The sequence below is a fragment of the Arvicanthis niloticus genome, chromosome 23 (genome assembly GCF_011762505.2).
Source record: "Arvicanthis niloticus isolate mArvNil1 chromosome 23, mArvNil1.pat.X, whole genome shotgun sequence".
In the NCBI taxonomy this organism is placed as follows: Eukaryota; Metazoa; Chordata; class Mammalia; order Rodentia; family Muridae; genus Arvicanthis; species Arvicanthis niloticus.
This window is the reverse complement of record NC_133430.1, coordinates 20,411,263-20,421,924: the sequence shown is the minus strand read 5'-3', so window position 1 is coordinate 20,421,924 and position 10,662 is coordinate 20,411,263. Positions and strand designations below refer to the sequence as shown.

The window sequence follows — 10,662 nt, the reverse complement described above, 5'->3', positions numbered from 1 at the left end:
TATTCTTATTTTATTTCTATTGATCTTGCTTTTTCAATAGTGCCTCTAATACATGTATATATTAGGAGATTTATCACACTCAGAATTCTAAAGACAAAAATTTAAGGATGTTCCCCCAAAGACTCTTCTTTCCCAGTTATTCAGCCAAACACTGTTCTAAGTACTAGAGTGAAGGGACTTTGTGGATATAATTAAGGTCATTAATCACTAACTTTAAAAATAGAAAGATTGTCTCATATTATCTGGTGAATCTGCTATCAGAAGTGGGAGTCTTAGAAATACTTGGTCTGTTGAGGATGGAATTCAAGATCGGACAACAAAGAATCAGATTTATTGCAATGAGAGATAGGAAAACCACAGTCCAGAGAAGATTTATTACAGTGACAGAAACCAAGCATTTACTGCACAGACACAAGATCATGTTAACCAGAGATGTAGGTAGGAAGTTTAAGATTCTGGGTTTGTTATTTTTATAGTAGCTTAATGAGTATTCCTGGGATGGGTTGCATATTCACTGTGTTAAAGTAACTGTTTCTATCTCCCATAGCATGATGGGCCAAATCATTGTTTTATATTATCCTTTTCTGTGATTCTCTTGAAAAGTCCACAAGGAGGGTCAAAAGTGCCATGTAAATGATATTATAATGAACTGGGTACCTTCTGACAATGCAAATGAGAGATATGCATCATGGATAATGAGATCCCACCCCATACCCACTGCTTCATCGGAAAGAACCAATCAGAATCTTCAAGGATGTTTAACTACAAAGGGAGCAATTATAACTGACATGAGAGCCAAAAGCTGTTTCGTTGGTTACTCTACAGCTAACACCTTATCTAACCAACCCCAGGTTCAATATATTCACACCAGTTCTCAAAATCAGAAGATAAATTATAAAGACTCAACTAGAAAGAAATGGTTGAAGAGAAAGCAAGGTTCATGCCACAGCAGAAGAAACACTGGAGTGATGCCAAATATGAGAAAGATTCAGTGTCCCATTGCTTGGCTTAGGGAGTCTATGTGCTCAGAAATGAGAAAGACCCTAGGAATTGTCCCTTCACAGACAGACAACAAGGAAAATAGGACCCAAATCCTATTCTAAAAGAACTATACTCTGCAGAGAGCTTGAGACTACTCAGTAGATTCTTCCCCAAAATATCCTTTCTCAGTTAGATCCAGTAGCAAACAACTTTTTAGCCTCCTGCAACTCAGAACTCAAGGCAACCCTCAGACCTTGTTCTTAGCTACTAAACTTATGATAGTGTGTCATAGCAATAGGTCTTTACCTTTGACCATAAGAATGTCATGTCCTGATACATAATCTTCTATTTGAATCTCTGAATGAACTGAACATATATAAAGAAGTGATACTTAACACTCAATATGTTTGTAAGAATGACATCTTTATCATGGGATGAGAGTAGGCATTGGAAAGTGTTTATCATTATAGCCTATTCAACAAAGTTTCATTTTTCTGTACCCATTGCAATTATTAACACACACATATACATGCATTCACACTTAAGCACATACACACACACATGCACACACATACACACACATCACACTAAAATAATCACTCAAAAACCTGTTTAAAATGTTTTGTCAAACTTCCTTATTTCTTCATACACAAAGTATGAGACTCACCGGTTCATCCAATAAGATTCCCATCCTTTCTGAGGATGGTTTTGTTGCTACAAGCTCAAATGTGAAGCACTGTATGGCTATATGTGCATTACCTGTCCATCAACTCCTATCCCATTTGTCCTGGGTTCTCCTCAGCATTTTACTTCAATTCTAATCAGTGTTTGGTTTCTTAAGTAGAAATGAACTACTTCTCAAAACTTTGGCCTTCTTGGCTCAGGTTCTGCCCCTATCTCTTTCAAGAAGTATGGCTTGTCTTTCTCCAACAGAGTTGGGTAACATGGCCGTAATGTTCTGGTTTGATACTTTTTGCCTAAGTTTGTAGCTAAAGACATGGTTGACTGGGGCAGATTCAAAGAGTTATAACACTCATCACACTCCTAAAATATTTTAAAAGTTTCCAGTCAGCTCATCAACACAAGTCATATATTTTCTTCTTCCCCTCCGCCTCTTCCACTTCCTTTTATGAGGTTATAATTATTATGGATAGGATATAATGGTTTATAAACAATGCTCAAATTCCTTGATCCCAGAAACTAATTTTTCTAAGATAAACATCGAAGGCAAAATGATCTTTAATGACTCCATTAAAGAAGGAAATCTATCTTTTATAATTTCTTAACACTACTTACTTCCCAACATCATTAACTCTCCCACAAATGAAACATAAACTAAATTATGTTCATAGTATTATTCTGCAGTACCATTGCTAAAATGTAATGCATTAGAAATAACAAACTAAAAATCCAAGGGAATGCTTTGCAGTATTTCAGATATTTATATGGACAATTTTATTAATGCCATTGAGCAGTTGATAATCAGAAGTATATTCCTCCTTTGACTTAAAAATTGGTCAGATTTTTCTGGCTTCATTTTTTAACATCAATTAATCCATGTAACTTGAACAGAAAGAATAAATCTATTAATTCTAATTAATTTCTACAAACAGAAACACATGTAAATCTACTTAATTTCTACAACAACTTCATAAAAATATTGGCACAACATATAAAGACTATATATCTGAAAATGAAGTTTTAGTTAATTAAAATTTAATAAGATGCAAAGAAGGATTTTAAGCAATGTGAAGATTTTCTCATAATTATATACTTTTAATTGCTTTACGTAGTAGAACATCATCAAACTGATGCTTATAACATCTATCAGAAATGAACTAATTGTGTTCTATTAAAAATATGATGCTGAGAGGAATTGAGTCTTTGGTCCATCCAGTCTCCAGTGCCCAGGTCTGGTCAGCAGCCCACTATGCTGCTCTCTGTTGTACTGCAGACCCGCTTGGTGAAGAGGGGCATCTTCAAACATCTGGAGCCAGAGCCAGAGAAAGAGATTATTGCTGAAGACTGTGTTGATGATTCTGTTAACTATGAGGCCACCCAGACAGAGGGCCTGCCACTGAGCTGGTACAAGGTGTTTGACCTTTCTTGTGAATTCCTTTACTACCGGAATGTGAAGACCTCGTGTCCTGGCTCTCATCACATGACCATCACTTTGTTGCTACCAAATATTCCAAGAAACTCAGGAACAGTAATGCAGATGCTGAGGACAAGTCAGACAGGAATCATAAGAAGTTGGACAGAAATCATGGGAAGTCAGACCATAGTCACAAGAAGCCAGACAGGAGCAATGACAAGGCGGACTAAAACAAAAGTAAATCTGACTGAGAACAAGAGCAGAACTTTGAGAAAGTGGATGAAAAGAGAGAAAGAGAGGGGGAGAGAGGGAGGGAGGGAGGGAGGGAGGGAGGGAGGGAGGGAGGGAGGGAGAGAGGGAGGAAAAGAGAGAGGAGGGGGAGAGAGAGAGAGAGAGAGAGAGAGAGAGAGAGAGAGAGAGAGAGAGAGAGAGAGAGATCAGGACAGGAAATGAGATGGGAACTGGATTTTGAAAATGCAGGCTGGGAGGAGGGCAAAGACCAGTTCTACCATTGTAGAGAAGAACTGGCTCCTTACCCCAAGAGCAAGAAAGTGGTGAGCAAGAAAGATGAAGAATTAGACCCCATGGACCCCAACTCATACTCAGATGTACAAGGGCACATGGTCAACAGGACTACCCCAAGAGGAATGTCTCCAAGATGGGGGCTGAGAAAACAGCCACTGGGCTCCTATTCCAGCAGTGTCCATACTCTTCCCTAGGTGCCATCTCCACTCCAATGTGGAAGCCTCCAGAACCAATCTGCAGGACCGATCTTCCCTGTAGCTTTGGCAGTTTGCATTATTGTTTCTTCCTTATGGCTCTGAGGAGAGGACCCATGTCTGCTCATAGGCCGAATAACTATTCCACTAGAGAGCTATACTCCCAGCCCCCTTGTTGTTAATAAAAGCTTGTTTTGTGGATATATATATATATATATATATATATATATATATATATTCCTGCTCACAGAGTCCTCTTTGTCCTGGCCATGGATGAACACCCCATTAGCTCTTTACACTGTAGACATCTTTAAACATGTGATAAACTACATTAGCTTCTGTTGGAAATAGTTTGAACTTAGCTGTTTTTAAAAGCATAATACTTTGCAATATGTTGAGGCTGGCAACCTAATATTCCAAGATACCCTAAACATGAGCAAGTGAAATAATCCAGTTGTGTCAATCGACAGACCAAGGGACCACTGCTCAGTGAGGTGTGACCACTTCAATACATGCTAAAGAGATATTACCTCTTAAATGACAATGACAATGTTACATTCATTTGAGATTTATCTCTGTCTCTCCCTCTCCCTCTCCCCTCCCCTCCCCTCCCCTCCCCCTCCCCTCCCTTCCCCTCCCCCTCCCTTTCCCCTTCTCTCTCTCTCTCTCTCTCTCTCTCTCTCTCTCTCTCTCTCTCTCTCTCTCCCTCCTTCCCTCCCTCCCTCTCTTGTCTACTTGTCTGTTTTGTAATTGTGATATGACTTGTTCACCCAACACTCATAATGAAAACTTGCTAGTCAAGATGGGGTAACAAGGCAGCCTCCTAAACCTTTAAAAGGTGGGTCTAGAAGGAGGTCATTAGGTCATTTGGTACTTGGCTCTCTAAGGGAATTGTGGCTGTTCTAGGACCCTGAGATCTTCTGAGAGTGAGCTGTTACAGAAGTAATCCCAAACTCTGCATTGCTTTTTGGCTTTGTGCCTTGCACTCGGTTCTTCTTACATCTATTCCCATGATGATGCTATGTATTGTGGGCTCCACTGTGCTGTCAGAACCAGTGTATGCCTGATGTGACCCTTTCAGCCTCTAACATTATGGACTGAACAAGTCTTTCTCTTAAAATGTTGCCCAAGCATCAGATATTTTCTAATAATTACAAGAGCCCCAAATGTATGAAACTAGGAAATAACATAGCTAAATTATGTCACATGTCTTTAAGAACACATACATATGAGTCTGAAAAGAGGCTCAGGAATCAGAAGCCCTGAATGCTCTTTCAGGGAACCCAGAGTCTACTTGGCAGTTCACATCTCTGTGTAATCCCAGTTTCAGGGGATCTGATCTCCCCTTCTGACCTGCATGGGCACTCCATGCAGATGGTACACAAAAATGCATGCAGACAAATCATTCATACACAAAAAAGGAAAACACAGACACTACTCATGTGATTTAAGACATTAGCTTCCCTCTACAATGTCATACCTGAAAAAAACCAAAAACTTAAAGATGTGCTTCTTATCACCCAATTAAGCAATGATAAAATTACTCAGCTTTTCTATTTCTGCCATTTCACTTAGAATACTATTTGCAGGTTCATTTATTAAGGGGCATTTTTCATGTTACTATTTGAAATGGCCCCTCAGCAAAGCAGACATTAAGTGCTCATACTTACAAACAGACACATATATTAAGACATATTCTCTGAGTTTACAAGAATACTTTCAAGATGGTTTTATTAAAAATAAGTAATGAGCCGGGCAGTGGTGGTGCATGCCTTTAATCCCAGCACTTGGGAGGCAGAGGCAGGTGGATTTCTGAGTTCGAGGCCAGCCTGGTCTACAGAGTGAGTTCCAGGACAGCCAGGGCTACACAGAGAAACCCTGTCTCAAAAAACAACAACAAAAATAATTAAGTAATGAAAGTGTTAAATTGATACTATCATTACTTTCTCCATGATAGTAGGGTCTATGGATTTCTTTTTATTTGGCATTACATTAAACATTGATCTTAGTACCTTTCAAAAACTCAATAAATATGTGTTGCATGGATAATGACTAGATCAATAAGAAGTACATTAGCATGTGCTGATCGGTTTATATATCACAGTACTAACTATATTGAGATCCTATGAGTTTTCTCCCTTTACCTCATTCACTGGACCATAAGGTGGTTCTTGTGGGCCAAAACCCCATTCCATTTATGTCTGTAAACTCAATTCTTTGTTAGTAAAAACTACACAATAACTGCTTGTTAAATCCATACTAATTTTCAAGACCATAGCATACAAATAATGGAAGCTGAGTGTGGTGGGCCATGCCTTCAACCCAGACTCCAAGTACTTTTATTGCTTTGTTTTGTTTCCTTTGCATCTCTCATTAGCATAGAACTCTCCAAGTTAACTAGGTTGGCTGGCCTGGGAATTTACTTCTCTCTCCATATCCAGTGCTGAGATTATAAATAATTCCCCCATGCCCATCTTTGTTTCTTTTTCTTCTGGGGATTAAATGCAGGTTCTCATTCTTACAGGGTTCTCATTTTACACACTGAGTCACCTTCCCAGCCTCTGTTTTGGTTTTTTATGAGACTCACATTGCACAAGCATATATTAAAGTGTATTACTATATGAATATTTCCATGTGTGGAATATCAGTCAATGTATCTGTTGGTATATTCTATGATTATTTTGCCAAACAAGAGGTTGAGATGAGAATTTGCCTAAACAGTAATCATTCATATTCTAATGGAGTAAAAAATTATTTTCATTGGTTATTTTATTTATTTCCATTTCAAATGTTATCCCTCTTCCTGGTTTCCCCTCTGAACACCCCCATTCCACCACCCTGCTTCCGTGGATGCTCCCCCATCCACCTACCCATTCCCGCCTCACCGCCCTAGCATTCCCCTACGAAACCCCTATTATACTATGTCATTGTATAGCATTAAGAGGGGATGTTTTAATTATCCATATCCACAGAAAAGCATAGGTTTTTTTTAGAAGAGAGGTTACTATTGAATTTATCTGTGAAACTCCATACATTACATGTACCTTGCATAACAAGTATTAATGAAATAGATAGCATTGAATGGAAGAAAAACCCTCTTGAATAGCTGAATTGATCTCTAGTTAAGCACTCAGAAAACCCAATGCTTCTGTATTACAAATAGCATCTTGGGTAAAGACCAAAACCAATGTGTGCATTTGTAAATTTCTATAAACCTTTAGATTCTTTATGTCAGTATCAAACAAAAGTCTTTTCCCACACATTCTTTGAACTATCAAACCTATTTAGGGAATTTTTGCTTTATAAATAATAAAGTTTTAGACTCGGGTATAGATATTTTGGAGTAGCAACATTATAATTTGTAGTTCCTAAAACTCTCTGAATTCACTTCCATTACAGCATGGATAGAGATAAGCTGGGGTGACCACATAATGAAATATAATTTGTTTGTATCTTATAAATGAAAATATATTAGCATATTGTGCTGTTTTAAATAAAAATGGCCCTCATAGGCTTATATGTTAGAATGCTTGGTTGCCGGTTAGTAGAACTGTTTGCAAAGGATTTGGAGATGGGGTCTTGTTGGGGGATGTGTACCACTGGAGTAAGTTTTGAGGTATCACAAGCCCATCATGGACAGTCTTTGTTGCCTACTAATGAGGAAGATTGTAAAGTTCTCAGCTACTGTTCTAGGGACATGCCTCTGCTCCCTGCCACGATGACCAAAAACTAACCTTCTAAAATTATAAACAAGTCTCAATTACATTCTAGCTCTCTTAACTACCAATAATAGTCATGATTTCTCTTTGTAGAAATAGAACAGTAACTAAGATAATATGTTTCTGAAACATTGGTGAAGACTATTTCATAAATGTATCTTTAGTAAATATACAGTAATAAAAGTATTTATAACAACATGTTAAACTATTAAATAGTAATTTCCTCTAACTCTTTTATTTTTGAGAATTTTTAAATTATGCTTTGTTGTATGTATGTACAATAAAATTTGTTTTAATATTAAAATGTGACCTGTTCTTAAAGATTTAAAACACCTTGAAAAATGCATCCAAGATAACTTAAAAAATAGTTGTCCAAATACAAACCATAATATTTCATCTTCAACCTTATATTTATATTTTAAGCCAAATAAGACTTAAACATAAGTAAGCCTGCATAATATTTACTTTGGCAATATCTGACTGCAACAAACGGTTAAAAGTGTAGTGTTTCCTAACCCAGTTGAAAATGTAAGAATTAAGTTAAAAGTATAAGTTTTTGATAAGACATATGTTTTTGTAACATTTGCTTCTTGTTTTACTGTGTCCCTGTTGAGAAGGTTGGTTACTTTTTGATACAGTTCTCATAGTAGTCTACACCAGCCTGGAGCTCATCTCAAACCCATGGCAATTCCTCTGCCTTAACTTGCCAAGTGCTCAGTATACAGAGATGAGCCATCACGGGCAGCCTTATACTTCCTAACTGTTTGATATAACCATCTAGAAACTGAACCTTGTCTCTTTGGAATGTCCAGGATTATACAGGACCTTCTGCATTTTAGGCAAACACTCTACTGTGAAACCATCCCTCCAACTTGTCTGTTACATTTTATTTTTTGATACAAGTTCTTGCTGAGTTGCTCAGACTAGCCTTGACTTAGGATCTTTCTACTTTAGTTCATCAGAGTGCAAAAATGAAGAAGTTTTTATAGATTTATTTTCTGCTACCTTGTCAAAACAAACATCCTGAAGAGGTTTTGTTAACTTAAAGAATGTGTCAAGGTTCTGGTATATAAAATCATATCACCCAACATAGCCATTTAGTCACTCAGTGTTTTTCTACCTTCCTAATGCTACAACCTTTTAATACAGTCCCTCATGTTGGGGTGACTTCCAACCATCAAATCGTTTTCACTGATATTTCATAACTGTAATTTGTTACTGTTATGATTCACAATATAAATATATGTATTTGCTGATGGTCTTAGGCAACCCCTGTGAAAGAGTCATTCAACTTCCCAAAGGGGTCACGACCCAGAGGTTGAAAACCAATGACTTAGTGCATAGCAGGAGATGATGAATGCTTGCTTCTGTACATTAAAGAATTTCATTTCCTTAAAACTATTTCTATATAAATAAGTACCATGTTAACTCTATCTAATAAAAAATATAAATTGGTGAGCCTTGTTCATTTCATATTCTAAATGCAGCCACTGTAAAAAATTTCATAAGAACTATTTTATCCAATAGTTTTCTACTAAAATATATTTATATGTTAATATATGCATATATAACACATAAATAATGACATGTATGTTGTATGTCTGTGTTCTTGTTATAATAATTATCTTCTCATCTGATCTGTTCTGAATAATGTCTTTCTTCTCCTAGATCAGTAAATGATGTGTATCATTATTAAGGATTTTTTAATGAAACATCTTTTTGTTGTTAATTAGCTTTTTACTTTTATTTATTTATTTTGAATGGAGGTTCATTATTAGTTCTGCTTCCATGAGTGGCCAAGATCAAGGGAAAAGATAGGGCAAACCAGCTGGCACAGGGAAAGTCATTTCTACATTTCATTTACAGAACAAAACAGGCAAGCACAGAATCACTACTGTGATTAGAAGTTGACAGCATAAGATGGGGAGGGACTTGAAGTATAGGTGTCATTAAAAAAAATGCAGGCTCCCCCAAAATTGGGTGCCTGGAACAAGACTTGTTCTGAGTCAATCCAGGATGAATCAGAAGATCAAAAGCAGTTTGGGGAAGTCAGAGCCATCAGGGATGTAGAGGGGAGGGATGTTTGGCAACTGGGATGAAGGAATTGCCCTCTCCCTGATAGGATCCTTAGAGTTCCTCTGGTCTTGAAGGAAAGGGTCAGCCTGCAACACCCAAGAGCAGGACTGGGGCTGCTATACATTCCAGGTAGGGGGCTGAAAGCAGCTCTTTTGAGAGTAGGGAGATGAAGGTGCCAAAACCAAGGTTTTCTGAGAGGTGAAGTGGTCCTTGATCTCCTTGTAGCAGTTTTCTTGTACTCATGCTTTATTCCTGCCAGTTTCTTCGTCAAGCTATCTTTAGAGGTGGCTTAGATCATTTTGCTATTAAGGGGTGCACTCTTGAGGGTCAAGAAGATGAACAGCAGGCCCTCCTTGCTCTCCTTGGTCTTGTAGGTCATATTATAGAGAGCATAGTGGCAGTCCCTATCTGTCATAATCTTGACAAAAGTGGTGAAGGGGTCCACAGTCTGTCCCACATCTCTGACCAGGATCTTCTTGCCCTCCTCCAGGATGACCTTCATATCGTCACTCAGACAGGAAGCATAAAGGCATCACCTTCTTGTGTTTCTTCACTTCTGATGTTGAGGACTTGAAGACTTTCATGTCATTGAACACCTTGATGACACCATCACAGCTACTAGAGGAAGTGTTTCCAGAAGCGAAAGGGAGAGAGATTTACAGAAGAACTGAACAACCACAGCAGCAGCCAGAATCCAACTGAACAGATACATTGTATTTGTAAGCCCATACCGCAGTTTACAATAGACTATAACTCCAATTCCAAGGGCTTCAGTGCTCTTTCCCAGGCTCTGTAGACAACAGGTAAACACATAGTACACATATGCTTGAACCACCAAGACACTCATACATGTAAAATATAGTAAATAAATCTTTTAAGGCGTTTTATAATATTATATTTGAAAAGCAATAAGTAAGCTGACAATAGACTGTGCTAATAAGTGATAGTCATATGTCTTCTGTTGTGTAGATACTAGATCCTTATTACTGTATGCATACCTACTTTTTTCTTGCTATGTAGCCTAGGCTGGCTTCACACAACTGATTCTCCCAGCCTACTGTCTCAGTACAGA

The 10,662-nt window shown here is 37.8% G+C and overlaps 1 pseudogene; it reads left to right on the top strand.

Moving 5' to 3' along the window:
• The first annotated feature begins 2,911 nt into the window (after nt 1-2,911).
• LOC143436572 (polyglutamine-binding protein 1 pseudogene) lies at nt 2,912-3,859 on the top strand (annotated as a pseudogene).
• The last annotated feature ends 6,803 nt before the right edge of the window (nt 3,860-10,662 follow it).